Raw genomic sequence first — 18,832 nt, 5'->3', positions numbered from 1 at the left:
TGTTGCTGGAGAAATTGATATCCAGGCAGCGACAAAGTGGAATCTTTTCTGTCTTAAAACAGGTACAGGACGGTGACACCAGGACACAAATCCCCTATTCTTGGTAGGTTTTCATCATATCATCTTTGGTTGTAGACACCTTCCCACCCACCAAGATTGATCCTATAAATTATCCAGGCTTGCTTAATGGGAATATCTGTCAAAGTTCCCGTTCATAAAATGATATTTGCCCTTTAAGCCTCAAAATTTGGAAATGGTTTCATTTGTTTCTCATCTCCTTACATTGTGGTGCATGTAGGAAGGACTGTAAGCATTGTCACAGGTGAAAGCAATCTTGGTGGGCTTTGCCCTTGGACACACCATGGATACTCCCTGAGATTAACCTTTAGATAGACTGGGTGGAGCCATCCTGGGCCTGAAATTCAGGAAGCAGACCTGGGGACTCCACTTGGACTTTTGTGTTTCTAATCGACCCTCAATGGGAGAGGGAGACCGCCCCTTGCACGTGACAGACAGGCAGGTGGACAGGAGAGGAGCAGCAGGTTCAGACCGGGCTTGAGCACACCGGGATTGGAAGGAGGATCAGCGAACAGGCCGGACCAGCACGCAGGCCAGAGACACCTAGGGACCCGTCCCATGGAACGAATACTGGAAGGTTCACTCTTTTTTCCCTTTAACCTTTCTTCCCTTTTGTGTAAGCTAGTTGGGTTGTATAATAAAGTTTAATTGTTAAGAAACAGAGCCAACAGGTGCAGCCATTATTTAGGCTGGTAATTTTATTTTTAGTTTTGCTTTTCTCTAAACACAATTATATGGAGACTATGTTTTCTCTCTCAGGCACTGAGCTGCATTCCTTTGCTCTGCTTCAATCTTCTCAATGTATGGATCCATTTTTAACAGTAGTAGTAGCTGTAACAATTGTGAAAGAGTAATGAATTCAAAGGCTGTGAATGCCATACATATTTGGGCATAAACAATGATATGAAGGTCACAGTATTGTTTATATAACAATTTTTGTTGAGATGCGATCTTGACATGAGCCAGATGTGTCTGGCACTCAAGACCCTCCTACTCTAGCCTTCTAAACAATTACACCACACTTGTAATATTTTTAAAATATGTGTATAGGGTGAAAAAGAGGAATATGGAAAGGAGCATACATAAGAAGATATAGTAGTCATTTTTATTTTGATTATTTAGCTTAAAAATAAGCTACTAACAGTTTAGAAGACTATAAACCTTAACAGTTACTATGGTCTGTGTGTTTCTGCCTCCCCAGATTCATGTTGAGATCCTAATCCATAAGCTGGTAGTGTTCAGAGTTGAGAGATAATTAGGATTAGTGTTATTATTAAAGAGGCCTAAGGGAGACTATGCGCCTCTTTCACTGTGTGAGGACACCAAAATCACTGGGAAACAGAAAACAGGTCCTCATGCCATGGACTGTATTGGCACCTTGGCATAGGACTTTCCTGTTTCTAGAACTGTTAGGAATTAATTTCTGTTCTTTATAAACTAAGCCATCTATGACATTCTGTCATAACAAGTTAAGAACCAAGAAAACAATGTAATTTAAATACACTAAAACATCTCATGTATGAAGCTGTGTTTCTGTTTATCCACAGACATATTAACTCACATCATTTGTGCTTTGCTTCAGTGTTTTAGAATATAAGCAGCATCTGAGTGTCATAGTACATGCCTGTAATCCTGGTACCTGGAACTGGAAACAGGAGAACCAGAAACTCAAGCTTGTCTGCAACTACATGGAGAGTTAGATGCCATCCTCAGCTCCATACACCCCACCTCAGGAAACAACAGAGCTTAAAATGACCAAACTGAACACAAAAGCAAATACAAACTCAGACTGATAACATAAGCTAGCCTTAACACATCTCATGGCTATTTGTTCTATTTGGAATAACTGCTGTATCGTTGCTCATTTTCAATCTGCTGTCTACTCATAGAAATTTGCAATTTCATAATAATAGAAGTGAAAACAGTACCTGGGGCTAGGCACAGTTGTGCACACTTGTAATCTTAGCACTTTGAAGGCTGAGGCAGGAGGATGTCATGTTCCAACGCAGCCTAAGTCCCATGGTGGGACCCTGCCTTTAAAAAACTAAGGAAAAGAAAGCAGAAAAACAACAGAACAGAAACAAAAATAAATTGTGCCTGCATCAGCTCTCATAGTTATGAACCACCACAAACTTACTCTGCAAGCCAACTCATTTCCCTGAATCCTCGTGTTTAGTAGTTCTCCAAACCGATCCCCATGTAACTCCAATGTTTATTAAAGGGCAAGTAATAATATTGTGCCAAGTTGAAGCTCCTAACATATTATTACAAGGCAAGGGTAAGCGCAGTTTTATTCAGATGTAAACACACACTATGTAATACAGAAGCTGTGAGCCACATGTGGTGACGGAGTACTGGAAGCCTGTCTAAAAATAGGGTGTACCATAAGCAGAAAAATACCACATTTGGAACACCTCTTATGAAAAAGATAAACTACCTTGCTACTATTTTTCTTCTGATTCTGGGTTAAAGTGATATTAATTTTATACTTATTCCCCACTCTTCCTATCCCTTCATACGCCACTGTATTCATCCATTTGATGTTGCTATAACAGTATAGTGGAGACCAGGTACTTTACAAAGAAAAGAGGTTTGTTTGGGCTCATGGCTGAAAAGATTGGGCCAGGACAGCAATATGTGGTGCAGTCCTCATGCTGTGTCATGACATGGCAGAGAACTCAGACAGTGACATTCGTTTAAGAGCTTATTCACATTAAATTCACCAGGGGCAGTGCAGAAGAAAAGGAATTACGTTTACCAATTTATTTTTGCTTTTGAAAAATAACACATTTCCACTGGATAGTGCTACTCTAGACTGACAAAATGCTGTGAGGCAAAAACTATTTTATCAACAACATTTAGAACCGCTGGTGCAAGACAGCAATAAAACATGGATGGAAAGGGCTAGAAAAAGATACAGCTCAGCAGTAAAGAGCATGCACTGCTCTTCCAAAGGACCAGTTCCAGGGCATCTAACATCCTCTTCCAGCTACTGCAGAGAGAATGATGTTGCTTTAAATTCCCTATAGGCAATGCACCTACTTATTGCTCACAGCTAAATTATGATTTCCCCACTCTTCCTATCCCTTCTCACGCCACGATTGATCCATTTTATGTTGCTATAACAATATAGCTGAGACCAGATACTTCATAAAGAAAAGAGGTTTGTTTTGGCTCATGGTCTTGGAGACTGAAAACCTTGTTCCAGGACAGCAATATCTGGTGTAGTCCTCATGCTGTGTCATGCATGATATGGCAGAGAACTCAGACAGTGACACTTGTTTATGAGAGCACCAAAGGTCAGTGAGGAAATAGCCAAATGGCTCAGTGTTATAGTTACTAGTCTAGTCTTGAGAGACCTAACTCATTTACTAAGCCCCACCTGGTAAAGCTCTAGCCAGTTGTCACATAAAAGATCAAACTCTTAGCACATGAACATTTTAGAAAACAAACAACATCCAAAGTTCAATAGCCACTAAACCAAATCTATTCAGTTCATACTCCTGGACCATCCTCATCTTGTCTATGGATTGTGTAGTTGAGTCCTCCAAAATTTCTTTTCTTCCCAACAATTCAGTTATACTTATTTATATAGTGAACACAGAGCTATCTTCTCTCACATATTGAAAGTGGCTTGTGGTAAATATTCTGTGAGAACACAAAGCCATAGAAACAGTCACTTAAGATGGTTATATTTGGCCAATCTAATCGGTTGCAGACTCTTGTTAGTCATGCAGTAAAAAACCAGAGCTCCATGAATTCACAGGCTCTGTGAAGAAAAATGTCCCTCTAATGCAGTTAAGTATGGCATTGGTGCAAATAAGTGGCAAAGCTTTCTTGGCAAATGCTCCTTAACAGGGGTGACATTTTTGCCGTTTTTTGTTTTTAATATCAACACAAAGGAACCAGAATCTCCAGGTTCTGTCCCTTGTGGCAACATGACAAAGTCACATCCATTTCTTCAATCCTGTGTATCATCATCTGCTCCTGTAGCCAATGGCCTTCAACATAGGTTCCCAATGCGTTGCAGGTCATTCTATACTGAGACACTGATCTTGATTACCTGACTTTTTTGTATGTTGCAAGGATACTGTGGATCTCTTCTGAAACAAATACCTTTGGCTTCTGAGGCTTCTGGCTCCTCATGTTATTCAGCCTCTCACACCTTTCCCATTAGAGTTGATTTTTTCCCTGTTTACAGCTTGTTCCCCTTACATTATTTTTTAAAATTGTACTTATTTATTTACTTTATTGACTTTACAGGATGATCACAGTCCCCACCCCTTCTCTCCTCCCAGCCCCACCCACACCCCTCCCACGTTTCCCCATCCCCTTATCCTCAGAGAACCAAATTTTCTTATTGAGTTCTTAGCTTTGTTCTCCAGTGAGCCCTGTCTTCCTACATCCTTGCTCTTACCTCCAGACTTCCAACATTATTTCTTCTCTCCCAGTGTTTTACCCAAATTCATAAGCATCCTTCTTCCAGTTCAAGACTCCTCCTTCAATACCCCCTACCCAAGACTTAAGCTCTAAGGAATCTCAACTCTTCCCATTCTCATCAGAGCCATTGAAGCAAGCATGGTTTGTAGTATTCATTTGAACGGGCAAAGATCACCTTTTCACTGTTATAAAAACATTATTAGAATATATACTTCCTCTTCCAATGAGCCATTCACAAATAACAGTGATGATGACTCACACAGGCCTTTTGATCTTACTGCCTTGAAACATGAAGGCATTTTCTATGTTCAAGAGGTACCTGTTGAATGAGTGAATGAGCATAATTGCATTTTGTATTTGTTCAAATTATCTCATCTATGAGTGACAGATCAATCCAAATAACACACATCTGTGCAAAACAGAAGTTTGGTTTTTTTTTGTCATAGATGTGAATTTGTGAGTAGTCTAGAGTTCTTTGTATACTTAGTTGTGTGAAGGGTCTTTGGCTCTGATAGGGTCCTGGGGAAAAAATTACTCCCAGAAATTCAAGATGTGTACACCAAAAACTATGAAATATTACTGAAATAAGTTAATGGAGTCCCAAATGAATGGGAACCTAATCTGTGTTTTGGGGTCAGAAGATTTAATATTAATAAGATCCTTATACCATCCGAACTGATCTATGCAGTATCTAATTCAACCTCTACCAAAATTCAAGGACACAGAGTAGTTGAAATAATCTTGAACTTCTGTTTTGTTTTGTTGTTGAGACAAGGTTTCAGTAAATAGCCTAAGATTGGTATAACCAGACTTTGGCTACTTTACAGGATTTTCTTTTCTCTACCCTTCTCCACCCTGTTCCTTCCACCCTTCCAAACCCCATAACACTAGATAGGAGAGAAAAAAGGATAGAGTGAGTGGGCAGGGGCTGATGTGGTGGTGGTGGTGTCATTATTAGATTACTTCCTATTAGATTAGGGATGTCAAGCTCCTTGGGGCAAGTTTGATCTTTGCCATCAAGATATCCAATTATTTCTTCCTCTTCTTCTCCTCCTCCTTCTTCTTCCTTTTCTTCATCCTCCTCTTCTCCTCCTCCTCCCCCTCTTTCTTTCTTCTTCTTTACACATGACTACTTAATGAATTCTGTCCAACTGCAACCAGCAATCCACACTGTGTCTTGGGGCCCTAGCATTTACAGACCCTCTGAAAGGGCCCCAGAATTCCCAATGTCACACACAGTTGCAGAAACTGTCTGCAGCTGGCAAAAATCACAACCCCACAAAAGTATGAGGCAAATCATAGTCACCTGCTGTGAAGAAGCCCCCACATCCCCACACCTGAGATTAAAATGAAAAAATATTCTTATATTTCTGTGTCTTTAAAAAAAACCCAAATCACAAATTTCTCACTACAAGCTGGCCTCAAACTTTTCATTCTCCTGCTTCCACCTCCTAAGTTTGGGGATTACAAGCATGTACCACCATGAATAACTCTAAAGACCAAAGTTAAGGCCTAGAAGGATGATTCCACAATTAAGAACTTTTTTTTTTTTTTTTTTTTTTTTTTTTTTGCTCTTGCACAGGACCAGGGTTTAATTCCCAGCATCCAAACGGCAATTCACAACTGTTTTGTAACTCTAGTTACAAACCTCTTCTGATATCTGTAGGCACCACGAGCACATGGCACGCAGAACTACATGCAGGCAAAACACCCATGACTTTTTTACTGGCTTATTTTTGGGTTTTTTTTTGGGGGGGGGGGGAGGGGACTGAGAATGTAGCTCAGTGACAGTGCTTAAAATTCTGAAGTCTATCTCTAATACCAAAAATACAAAAATAAACCAACTGAAACTTTTAAAGATAGACTTGAGAATCTTAAGCATTCTATCACTTAGCTACATTCCCAGTCCAGAATTAATTAATGGATTTGTTGACTTGCTTTTTGAGAAAGCTCCTGTCTCCGCAGCCTGGCCTCAGACTACAAATAGAGCTAGAACCGGAAACCCTCCTGCTGTGAGTACTAGGATTACAAATGTGAGCCACTTTCTCCTGCTTTAATCCACAAATATCTGGTTTCAGTACTTACTACAAAGCTTGAACAATGAAGAGCCTCTTCTCTCTCTCTCTCTCTCTCACACACACACACACACACACACACACACACGTGTGTGTGTGTGTGTGTGTGTGTGTGTGTATAGTAAAAGCACTAAAATAAACATATTGAACAATGTAATAAGGGTTTAGAAATAAATATCCACATTCATAGTCAGTTAACTTTTTTCTCCATGCTGGGCATCAAACCCAGGACCTCACACATACCAGGCAAGCACTCTACCATTCAACTGTACCTCTAGGCCTGGTTTTTGACAATGGTGTCAAAACAAATCAGTGGAAAAGAATAGTTGTTTCAATAAATGGTGCTGAAAGAACTGGATATCCACATATAAAAGAATTAAGCTGCATGCTACACCTCACCACATAAAAATTAACCCTGAATGGAACATCAGACCTAAATGTAGTATAGTTAAAATTATTTAACTTTTCAAAGAAAATATAAGGGTAAGTCTTTCATGGCCTTCAATTTGTCAATGAATTCCTATACCAAAAAAAGTATGAGCAACAAAAGGAAGAATCAAATACATGAACTTTATTACCAAGCATGAAGGCATATGCCTGTAATCCTAGCTCTAGGAAGGATAAATCAGGATGCCTGTATTATGGGTCTGGGGTCATTAAAAGATTCACCAGTCTGATCACAAATATATTGTAACAAAGTAGAGGCTTTTATTCAGATGCTGGCACCAGGGCTACACCTGGGACTTGAGATTCCCAAATGTGGTGCTGAGTCACATTATTCAAGGGTTTATAAAGGCAAAAGAAAAAAAAAAAAGAAACATATGGTTACACATCCTGCAATCATGGGCTCAGTATAGCAAACAGATGTCTTGCAGATGTCATGGTTATCTCGAGCAGCCAAGCTTTGTTTACAGAAGCAGAAGCAACAGTATTTTGACCATTATCATGCACAAACACGGCCAGGCAATTACCAGAATAATGTCCCCCTCCCCATCCCACCCTCTCCCGACCAATGAATTCCTTATTTGTCCTTGCTATCTGTCCTTGAGCAAGTGGGTCTTCCAGGTTAGAGGCAATCTTGTTTATAGGCCTCTTTTAAGCACAGTTATTTAAACTGAAAATACATTGTTAGCTATCACAACTGCAAGTTTTAAGACCTTGTCTTAAAAACAAACAAAACAGAAGAATGAAGAGAAAGAAGAAGAGGAAGAAACTAAGACTAGGAAGAGGAGGACTGGAGATGTAGAGTACTGGCCTAGGATGTGTGAGGCTGTCATTTCCATCTCCAGTGAGAGAGAGAGAGAGAGAGAGAGAGAGAGAGAGAGAGAGAGAGAGAGAGACAGAGACAGAGAGAGAGAGAGAGAGAGAGAGAGAGAGAGAGACAAAGAAGAGACAGGAGGACAGGAGAGAGAGACAGAGACAGACACAGACAGAGAGAGAGAGAGAGAGAGACAGACAGAGAGAGAGAGACAGAGAGCAAATATACTTAGAGAAAACATTTCCAAATCCAGCAAAAAGATAAATATCTCAGATTGTTTTTGTTTTGTTTTCCAACACAGGGTTTCTTTGTGTGTAGCCTTGGCTGTCCTAGACTCCGAGAAATCTGTCTGCCTCTGTTCCCTTATTGCTGGGACTAAAGGTGCGTGCCACCACCGCCTGGCTAAATATCTCAATTTTAGATTACATTTTATTTATTTAGATCTTTTGTGTATGCACACATGCACCTCTGTGTGTGTGTGTGTGTGTGTGTGTGTGTGTGTGTGTGTGCGCGTGCACGTGTGCATGCATACATGCACACATGCTTGAACATACCACGGCATGCATGCGGAAGTTAGGGGATAACCACAGTAGTCAGTTCCATCCACCATTGTGGGTCCCAGGGATGGAGGTCAGTTATCTATCACCCACTGAACCATCTTGCCAGTCACCAGATATCCCAATGTTTAAAAACAAGCAAAGAATTTCCAAAAATGTTTCTCCAGAGACATACACAATTGTCCAGTAAGCCCATTAAATGTTCAACAAAAGCCATTAGTGTAATGAAAGTCAAAACCAAAAGAAGGTAATGTTTCACCTAATTGAGGCAGCTACAAATAGAAAGATTATAACAAAGGTTGTTGACAGTGATGTGCATTGATGACAAGGATGCAGAAAAATGAGAAGGCTGGGACACTGGTGATAGGACTGTAAAGTGGCACAGCCTCTGAGGAAAATGATTTAGTAGGTTCTCAGAACATTTGCTATAAAGTTACCATGTGACCAAAAACTCTTAGGAGTATACCCAAGAGACATGCAAAATTATGTTCACATAAAAACGTGTACATGCATGTTCATAGCAACATTATTCATGATTGCTCCAATGTGAAAACAATCCACAGGTCCATCAACTGATGGCTAAAATGTGGTATAACTATACAATGCAATGTTATTTGTGAATGAAAAAGAAATAATGATATACACTGCATCGTGGATGACTGTAAGCTGAAATAGATCTTTCCTTAGTTTTGTAAGGTGTTTTGCCACTGTAATGAGGGAAGTAACCAATATAGTCTAAAAGTATGATATCATAGGTGACTACTAAGAAGAGGAGAATTAAGCAAGACCCAGTGCATCATGGTATTACTTTTCTATTGCTGTCATGCCACAAGTAAGGCTATTTGTAGGCTTACATTTTTAAAAGGACAAGAGTCCATCACAGTAGGGGGAAATAACAGCAAGTGGCAGGCAAGTTGGCAAGAGTGAGCTGTAGAGGGCTTATATCTCGAACCACAAGCAGAAGGCAGAGAGAATGAACTACAAATGGTGAGGGTCTTCAAGCTCTCAAAGTCCACCTCAAGTGGCGTGCTTCCTCCAGCAAGGCCATGCCACCTGAACTCTCCCAAATAGAACCACCAACTGAGGACCCACTATTCAAATGGCCAAGATTATGGGGGACAGTCTCATCGAGCCACTGTAGACATAAATACTGAAAACATTCAGGATATGACTGAGAGTCACCATCCTATGCAAAGAGAAACCAATCTCAATAAGAAATGGCCATTAACAGAAGCCAGACATAAAATGTTAACAAATAATGGAATTTTCTTACAAGGATTTTAAAGCGACAGGAATGAAAGTGTACTTCAAAGAACAATTCTGAAGATAATTGAAACACACGGAGAAAATAGAAAAGTCTAAGCAAAGAAACAGCAAGTGTCAGTAAGGAAATAAAAGACATAAAGTAGCAGATGAAGACTGAAGAACTGGAAAATATAATAATAAAAACACAAAGACTGCACAAATGGACATGTAAACAGAACAGGCAGGATCTGCTCTGGATAAGTGGTGAAGAATAGCAACTTTGAGTTATGCCTAGCCTGCAGCTATTCTATTTTATAAAAACAACGCTTTTAACCTGAATAACTCCACTTTCTGAGTACAAGTGCAAAGGCATAATGATTCTGGGTCCTGTCTATACAAGTAAAACAGCTACCTTAAGCCAGAATACCAGGAAACACGTTTATGTGTGCCAATAGCAACCACACCTGTGAATAGAGCAAGTCGTAACAGAAACATCAGGCAGATGGGCTTGTCAATCACACCAGATGTAACCTCCTTAACTGAGACTATAAAAGGATTACCTGAAGACTGAGATGTGACAGGCACGTAGACATTGATTTGGGTAGTAATATGAGACCCTGTCTCCAAAACTAACCAAATGGAACCAGAGAGATAGTTCAGCAGTTAAGAACACTGGCCACCCTTGAAGAGGACTTTGGTTTGTCTCTAAGCACTCACATAGTAGCTCACAACCATCTGGAACCCCGATTCCAGAAGATCTAATACCCTTTTCTTACGTCTATGGGGAACAGGCACACATATGTTACATATACATACATGCAAACAAAGCACTATAACATATAAAATAAAAGAGAAATCAATAATTTAAAAAACCAAAGTAATAAAATTAGTTAATTTTTTAAAAAATCTCATCTTAGCAAAAGTATATGTAAACATATCAACAGGACAGAAAGGACTAGGTGGGAGGCTCAATCAGTTATGTGCTTACCATGCAAGCATGAGGACCTAAGTCAGAGCCCTGGAGCCCGGGGGAAAGTGAAGTATGTGGGTTCATGCATCTCTACTACAGCACGGGAAGGATGAAGACAAATGGATTCTGCTTGCCTCATTAGCCAGGCAGCCTAGCTGAAGGGCTGAGCTTCAGTGACTAAGACTTGTCTCAAAAAGAAGGTAAAGAACAATCAAGGAAGATACCTGATGTTAACCTTTGGCCTCTGCATGCACCCTCTTCCATGTATGTGCTATACACACACACACAGAGAGAGAGAGGGAGAGAGAGAGAGAGAGAGAGAGACAGACAGAGAGACAGAGAGAGAGACAGAGAGAGAGAGACAGAGACAGACAGAGACAGACAGAGACAGAGAGACAGGGAGGCAGAGAAACAGAGAGAGAAAGAGAACAGAAAACCTATAGACTGTAAAGTGATGCCATGACCTTTCTAAAGTGGAACTGGTTGTTGATCAATATCACATAAGGAAAGAGGATATTTCTTAAAAGAGGAAGATAATTCTTTTTTTCTTTGTTTGTTTTTTGGGGTTTTTTTTTTCTTTTTGTTTTGTTTTGGTCTGGTTTTTGGTTTTTTAAGACAGGGTCTCTCTGTGTATCCTTGGCTGTCCTGGACTCACTTTGTAGACCAGGCTGGTCTCAAACTCACAGAGATCCTCCTGTGTCTGCCTCCCGAGTGCTGGGATTAAAGGCGTGTACCACAGCCACAGCCACTGCCTCCGCCACCACCACCCAGCACGAAGATAATTCTTAAAACTTGCCATTCTTATAACTAATTGGAGCGTGTTAACCACTTTAGCAACCAGATATAAGAACATCCTTCTTCCTCTAATTGGGAGTAGTCTAAATCTCCTAACAATCAAGTCTCTTTTCTCCTAGATCTCTTTTCCTTACCATCAAAGCCTTTTCTCTATTTTATATACTATTTTTCTTGATTGAGAATTTTATATGTGTCCATAATGTATTTCAGTCTCATTCAGGACCTACTTCTCCAGACTTCTGGGAGAACTGGTCTGCCCCCTGTAGAGTAACCGCATTTAAACATGTGCAAATGTATAAAATACTAGGTCTCTATATGGCCTTTTCCAAATATCCTAATGCTCGTCATCCCTTCCCCATCCCTCCTGTTCTTTCCCCTTCCATGCCCTCTCCAGTTATCTCTACCCCATTACTCTCCCTTCATATCTTGTGTTTGTTTGTTTGTTGTTTGATATAAAGTCTTATTCTGAAGCCAGATTGGACCTCAACTTCTTCTGCTGCTGTTTCTCAAATTCTGGCATAAGAAGGAGGTGTCATCATGTTGGCTTTCAATTAAAGATTTGCCTGGAAAGTTTCTCCTTTTTCTGTCTCAGTTTTATTTCTTTTATTACCGACATGAAAGTTGCCTCTCATCTGATACCAATGCACTTAAAAGCAAAAGGCACACTTCCAAATAACAAAAACTTAAAGTTTACAAAAATACGTTTAGTTCAATGAAAGTAAAAAATAGAATGCATCAAAAATTTTGAGATGCTCAGCTAGTGCTAAGAAGAAAAATGTTGTGAGAGTTACTTACCTTAAAAAGAGGAAAAGCCTGGAATCAGCCACCTAATCTCCTTTAAAAATCTATGCATGGACTGAAGGTGTGACATAGCGGTACAGCATTAGCCTACCATTTGAGAGTTCCTGGTTTCAGTCCCCAGAACTGGAAAAAAAAACATGAAGGCAGCAGACACAATATGGAGTGCATGCCTGTATGCTTGTAAACCTTCTACTGTGAAGGCTGGAACATGAGGACTATGGAGATCAGCCTGGTCTACACAGTGAGGCCCTGTCTCAACCAATTTTTTTCAAGACAGGGTTTCTCTGTGTAACCTTGGTTGTCCTGGACTCAATTTGTAGACCAGGCTGGCCTCGAACTCACAGAAGATCTGCCTGCCTCTGCCTCCTGAGTGCTGGGATTACAGGCATGGGCCACTGTGAACAGCAAAAAAGACAAAATAAACCAGAAGACACAATATAAATGAAAGCAAAAAATCAATGGCATTGCAAACAGAAAAACAATGGAAAACAATCAGTAAGGATCGAGCTGGTTCTTTGAAAAAAGAAATGGGAGCAATAGTTTCCTAGCAAGGTATACAAAGACTAACAAAGAAAAGGCAGGGCTTACTAATACCACCCAGGATATCACTACAGACATTAAAAGAATAAATACATAATGTCAACAACTCTGCACACCTGCATGTGATCAATTAAGTTAAATCTGCCAATTTCTTTAAAAGCACATGTTACAGCAGCTTAACCAGTATGAAATAGATAATTGGACTAATCTTCTAACTATTAGAGAAATTGAATTGGTAACTTTAAAATTCTCAAGAAAGTAATCCCCAAGCCCGTATGCATTCTATCAACATAAACTCCAGGAAATATTTGTTAGACCGCTTTTAAAAGCAGTACTAGCAAATCTACCAAAAAAAAAAAAAAATCCAAGTGGGAAGAGTGAACAATTCCCAACTAACTGGTTTTGGTGGAACTAGTGATTGAGCTCAGAACTTTGTACATGCCAGACAAGCACTCTGGCATGGACTACATCCCTAACCTTGTTCTAATTTTATTTTTAACTTTTATTCATGTATTTGTGTGCATGTACAATGTACACTTGGGCAAGCCAAAGGACAACCTACAGAAGTTAATTCTCTCCTTCCACTACGTGGGTTCTAGGTATCAAAGTCAGGTTCTCAGTCTTAGGAGCAAGGCCCTTCCTACTGGGACATCTTGCCAGCCTTCCTAGCCTTCCATTTTCTTTTCATTTGAGACACACTTCCACTAAGTTTCCCAGGCTGGCCTTGAACTTCTTCTAACCCTATCAACAGAGGGGAGGGGTGTTGCACAGATCCACATATCCTTGCTGTGCTTAGTCAATGAAAGGCAGGTTAAAGGGCTGAGGGAGCAATTTATCAGCACTCCATGCTGCAGGGAACATCATGTAAGCAGTGACATCTACATCAAGGACCTATTGAGCCTATCTGTGCATGTCCCAAGCAATGGCATTCCACAGCCCTACAACTCTACCAGGCCTTAACCATTTCTATCTGTGATTGTCTCTTTTTCAGGGACTATGACAATTTGAAGAAGAGATCAGTGTTGACACCAATGAAGAGTCCATGATCCTGGTACAGTGTCCACTGATGTCCAACTCTAAGAAGCAGAACTGGGAGCTGGGCCCTCAGACTGCAGACAGATAGATACATGAGTTAGTTTATGAGGTATATTGTAAGGCGTATATATGAGGTGTATCATGGGGTAAACCTGTATCTCAGATACCCTCTTGAAGGCCTTGAATGGTATCTGTGATGAATAAGACATCAATACTTCCAGGAATGGGGAAGTGTCTTAGATATGTACAGTTTATCTGTAGTATCTGGGTTGCCCATGGACCTTGGATGAGATGTGATCAACAGGGATAATCCAGAATTTGCTTCATACTAGCCAAAGCTGATGCTCTCAGAAAGTCAGATTAATTCCTCATCTCACATCAAATCAGCATCCAAATCTAAGGTCAAGACTTTCATCATGCAGAGAATGCAATCTGCAGCCACCTTTCCGGTAACTCCCGTTGTGCATTTCTGCCTCCATCATCTTTGCAAGTGAACAGAATGCCGAGTTCATCAGTAAGATCTCAGGCAGATGGGGATGTGAATATTGATCAGGAGGGCTGGACTTCTGCATCATATGCCAATGAGTGCAAAAAGCTAAGCCATGGCACAAACACACTGAAAACATACTTAAGCCATTAACCCTCCTCAAATGGTTCCTTAACTATGTCAAACTTCAGAATCAAGAAGAGGTAGACACTGGCCTTTTTTTTCAGTGTTGAGAAATCAAAACTAGGGTGTTGGTGAACGTGAACTTTTTAAAGAACCTACTTGAGATTCACAGGTCAGCTTCTGGAGCATTTCAAGGGCTCTCATGGATTCAGAGCTCAATCTGATCCAGCCTCCATGAATTCTGAAGAGAAAGCTAAGAGAGGCTCAGCCTATCTCATCATCTTTGGGACTATCATTCTACTCATGTTTCACCAAGAAAGAATGGAAAAGACACTTACGTCTTATACCATGTATAGGACCTACCAAGAGGTCCAGCTTCTTTGCAAGGTGGAAGAATGCATCCTGGAGAAGCTGAAAAACAGTGATAGGATGCGAGGCTGAGAGAGCTGCACCTCGTCTTACTACTATTCATCATGCAGCAAGAATGAATAGCTTGGCCATTTTGGCAAAGAACCAGATTTGGTAACTATTAAAAGGGCAAGTTATGGGGCTGAAGGGACTTTTCTGTCTGTGCTCAGCAAGACCCTAGGTGATTCAACAGGCATAATAAGGAATGGTATGCTGTAGGTGGCCTTCAGAACTGCGTCAGTATTATTGTTCATATCTCCACAACCCAGTGATGACAACCTGCTCTGTGTTCTGGAGAGGATTGAATTGCTCCCAGCTACCTGTGGTCTCCAAGACATCCATCTGAATTCTTCCTTTAGCGTTGATTGCCTGGTGGTTTCTGTAAGCGAGGACTGCCTGACCTGTAAGCCACTAGTCAGGGTTCAGAGTGACCATTGTTCACATAGGACAATGGAGCTTGTGTCCCCTGTGTTCCTCAAGCCCAAGGAAGAACATGAATAACAGAGGTCTTTTTATAGCCTCCAAAGGGATGAAATTCGCTTCCAAGAGAGGTGTCCATAAAAAATACCCCAACTCTTACAGTTACCTATGCAGAAGGGAGAAGAACATATTGCATTCACATAGTTACTGGGATAAACAGTTTTGTAGTTAACTAAAATTAGGGATGAGAGGTGGTGTAGGAGTAGTGAATGCGACTACTAAAAGGTAGCAGGAAAGAGATCTCTACAGGGATGGAATCACTTTATATCTTGACTGTGATGGGACTTACATGTGACATTAATACATGTGACAAAATTGTCTATGCATAAATTGCATAACATTGTTACCTAAGATATAAACATGGGAGAAAGTTGGTTAAAGGGGTATAGAAGTTCACTGTGCTAGTTTCCCAACTTTCTCTCAATCCATAGTTGTAATGTAAAAAAAAGTTGTAAAATTGTAGGCCAGGTGGTGGTGCAGGTGCATGCCTTTAATGCCAGCACTTGGGAGACAGAGGCAGATGGATCTCTGTATGTTCGAGGCCATCCTGGTCTACAAAAGAGAGTCCAGGATAGCCAGGACTGTCACACAGAAAAACCCTGTCTCGAAAAACCTAAAAAAAAAAAAAAAATTAAATTGTTAAATGAGCTGAAATGAAAATTGATGCACTACATATCAAATTTAAGAACTTGGTTGAAGAAAAGACAGGCTAACCCCAAAGAGTAGAAGAAAGTGAATAATAAAGCTAAATAATAAAAGATAGACAACAGAGCAAATGAACAAAAAAAGTTCCCAAGTTAATTTAATGTACAATACAATACTATGGTGGGGCATACATACTGGCACGCCCTTGTAATTCTTTTTTTTTTTTTCTGAGACAGGGTCTCTCTGTGTAGCCTTGGCTGTCCTGGACTCGCTTTGTAGACCAGGCTGGCCTCGAACTCACAGTGATCTGCCTGCCTCTGCCTCCTGAGTGCTGACCCTTGTAATTCTGTCATTCAAGATGGATGGAAGCAGAAAGATTTTGGGATTCAAAATGTTCTTTGGCTACCTAATTTGAGACCAGAGTGGCCTTCATGAGATCCTGCCTCTAAACAAAACAAAACAGACAAACAAAAAACAGATAATACTATGAAAATTCTAATGTGAAAAACATTTTCAATTAGAGTAGCAAAATGCAGAGGAACTATAACCAACCCAAACTGACTGAGAAATAGAAAATTCAGGTAGTCCTATGAGCACTTAGGGGGTAAAGGAATATATAAACATATCGGGCCCAGATGGCTTATAAAATTTCACTAAGCATTCAAAGAGACAGTCCTTCCAATGTTGTAAAAATTCTTCCAGGGAATAAAAGCAGTGCTCTAGCTTTCCAAGTGTCACAAAGTTAGCAAAACCTTATCAAGCAGAAATGGATGAGAAAAATATAAGAATAAGGCTAGGGTATGGCTTAGTGCTTGTCTGGAATGCATCGAGTACTGGGTTACATTCCCAGCACTGAAGAACAATGTGCTGTTTTTATTCATTCATGAAGACAGAAAAAAGTTGATCTTAAGAAATACAAGCATTAGTTAATACAAGCATTTCGTATAATTTAATATCTATTGGAATAAAAATGCCTAACAATGTAGGAAGAAAAGATAACAATAAAAGTTACTTATTGGACACAAAAACAGTATAGTACTTAAATTATATGATTGAAAAAAGATCAAAAGTAGCTTGGGCACTCTTGGAGAAGAGTAATAGCAAGGTTGAAGGAGCTCTGTTCAAGTCTTACATATTTAATCTATTTTTGTTTTTGGTTTTTCGAAACAGGGTTTCTCTGTGTAGCCTTGGCTGTCCTGGACTCACTTTGTAGACCAGGCTGGCCTCGAACTCACAGCGATCCGCCTGCCTCTGCCTCCCGAGTGCTGGGATTAAAGGCATGCGCTACCACTGCTTAAAGTACTATGATGTTGCCTCAACAGGATCTAAAGGAGCCAACTGGAAGCCAAGCAATGCACTAAAACAGGTGATGTATGACAAAGGCAATAATTTGCATATTCAAAACATGGATCTTGGCGGGCTGCAGTGGGTCGGGGATGCTTGGGCAGGGCATGCTTGGGCCGGGCCTGTAGGCCCCACCTGGGCACCCTCGGGGAAGAAAGCGAGAGCCCGGGCTGGGAGCCCCCAGGTCCTGGGCGGCAGTCGCAGGACTCTGAGCCCCATTCCTCCAGCCCACAGCTCTGGGAGGCTGTGAGGCCTGAGACAGGAAAGAAAGGAGGAGGGCAGGAGGTCAAAGTTAGGAGCTTGAAGAGATCCGCAAATGTGGAATGAAAAACTTCCGTAACATCCAGGTTGATGGAGCTAATTTATTGACTTGGCAAGGGCTTTTTGTTCCTGACAACCCTCCATATGATAAGGGGGCCTTCAGAGTCGAAATCAACTTTCCAGCAGAGTAGCCATTCAAACCGCCCAAGATCACATTTAAAACAAAGATCTACCACCCTGACATCGATGAGAAGGGGCAGGTCTGTCTGCCAGTAATTAGTGCTGAAAACTGGAAGCCAGCCACCAAGACTGACCAAGTGATTCAGTCCCTCACAGCACGGGTGAACGACCTCCAGCCAGAGCACCCACTCCGGGCTGACCTAGCTGAAGAATACTCTAAGGACCGTAAAAAATTCTGTAAGAATGCTGAAGAGTTTACAAAGAAATATGGGGAAAAGCGACCTGTGGACTAAAATCTGCCGTGAGTGAGTCCCACAAGTTTGAGCAGAGACCCCCAAGCAGTGCTTTCAGATACCCGCAGAGCAGGACTCTGTGTGCCACCACCTGGCGTCCGCTTGTAGCAGTTACTAACTCTACAGTTTTCTTAATCAAAAGTGGTCTATGTAACCTGTAAAGAAGGATTAAAAAATTCAGATGTTCTAAACAAACAAACAAACAAACAAAAAACACGGATCTTTGCACCATAGGAAAACTAAATCACTTTCAGGTTCAATAAAACATACAAGTAGGGGTTGGAGAGACGGCTCAGAGATTAAGAGCACTGGCTGCTCTTCCCAAGATGCTGAGTTCAATTCCCAGCAACTCCATGGTGGCTCACAACCATCTATAATGAGATCTGGTGCCCTCTTCTGGCATGCAGGTGTACATGCAGACAGAACACTGTATACCTAATAAATAAGTCTTAAAGCATACAAGTAACACACAGACTGAGCAAGTTATATTTAGGAACACACACATACACATGCACACATACACACATACGTACACGTGCACACACACGCGAGCACGCATACACACACACACAAAGGCAATAACAATAATAGGCTATGAATTTGTAGGATAGTTGGGAGGGTTTGGAAGGAGGAAAGGGAAAAACTAAAACAAAAACAAACAAACAAACAAACAACAACAAACCCTGAAAAATAAATTTTAAAAAATTAATATAAACTACAAAATGTTAGCATACTTAGAAAATATGAAAGATTGTCTAATGATTTTGGAATCCAAATATCCATCAATGGTGAAAAAAGGTTATAATCAGCTGCTTTG

The 18,832-nt window shown here is 40.6% G+C and overlaps 1 pseudogene; it reads left to right on the top strand.

The window, feature by feature from the left end:
* The first annotated feature begins 17,566 nt into the window (after nt 1-17,566).
* On the top strand, nt 17,567-18,051 carry LOC127184646 (ubiquitin-conjugating enzyme E2 L3-like; annotated as a pseudogene).
* Nucleotides 18,052-18,832: the final 781 nt, after the last annotated feature.

Source organism: Acomys russatus, chromosome X, assembly GCF_903995435.1.
Source record: "Acomys russatus chromosome X, mAcoRus1.1, whole genome shotgun sequence".
NCBI classification, from domain to species: domain Eukaryota; kingdom Metazoa; phylum Chordata; class Mammalia; order Rodentia; family Muridae; genus Acomys; species Acomys russatus.
This window is presented reverse-complemented; position numbering and strand designations above follow the sequence as displayed.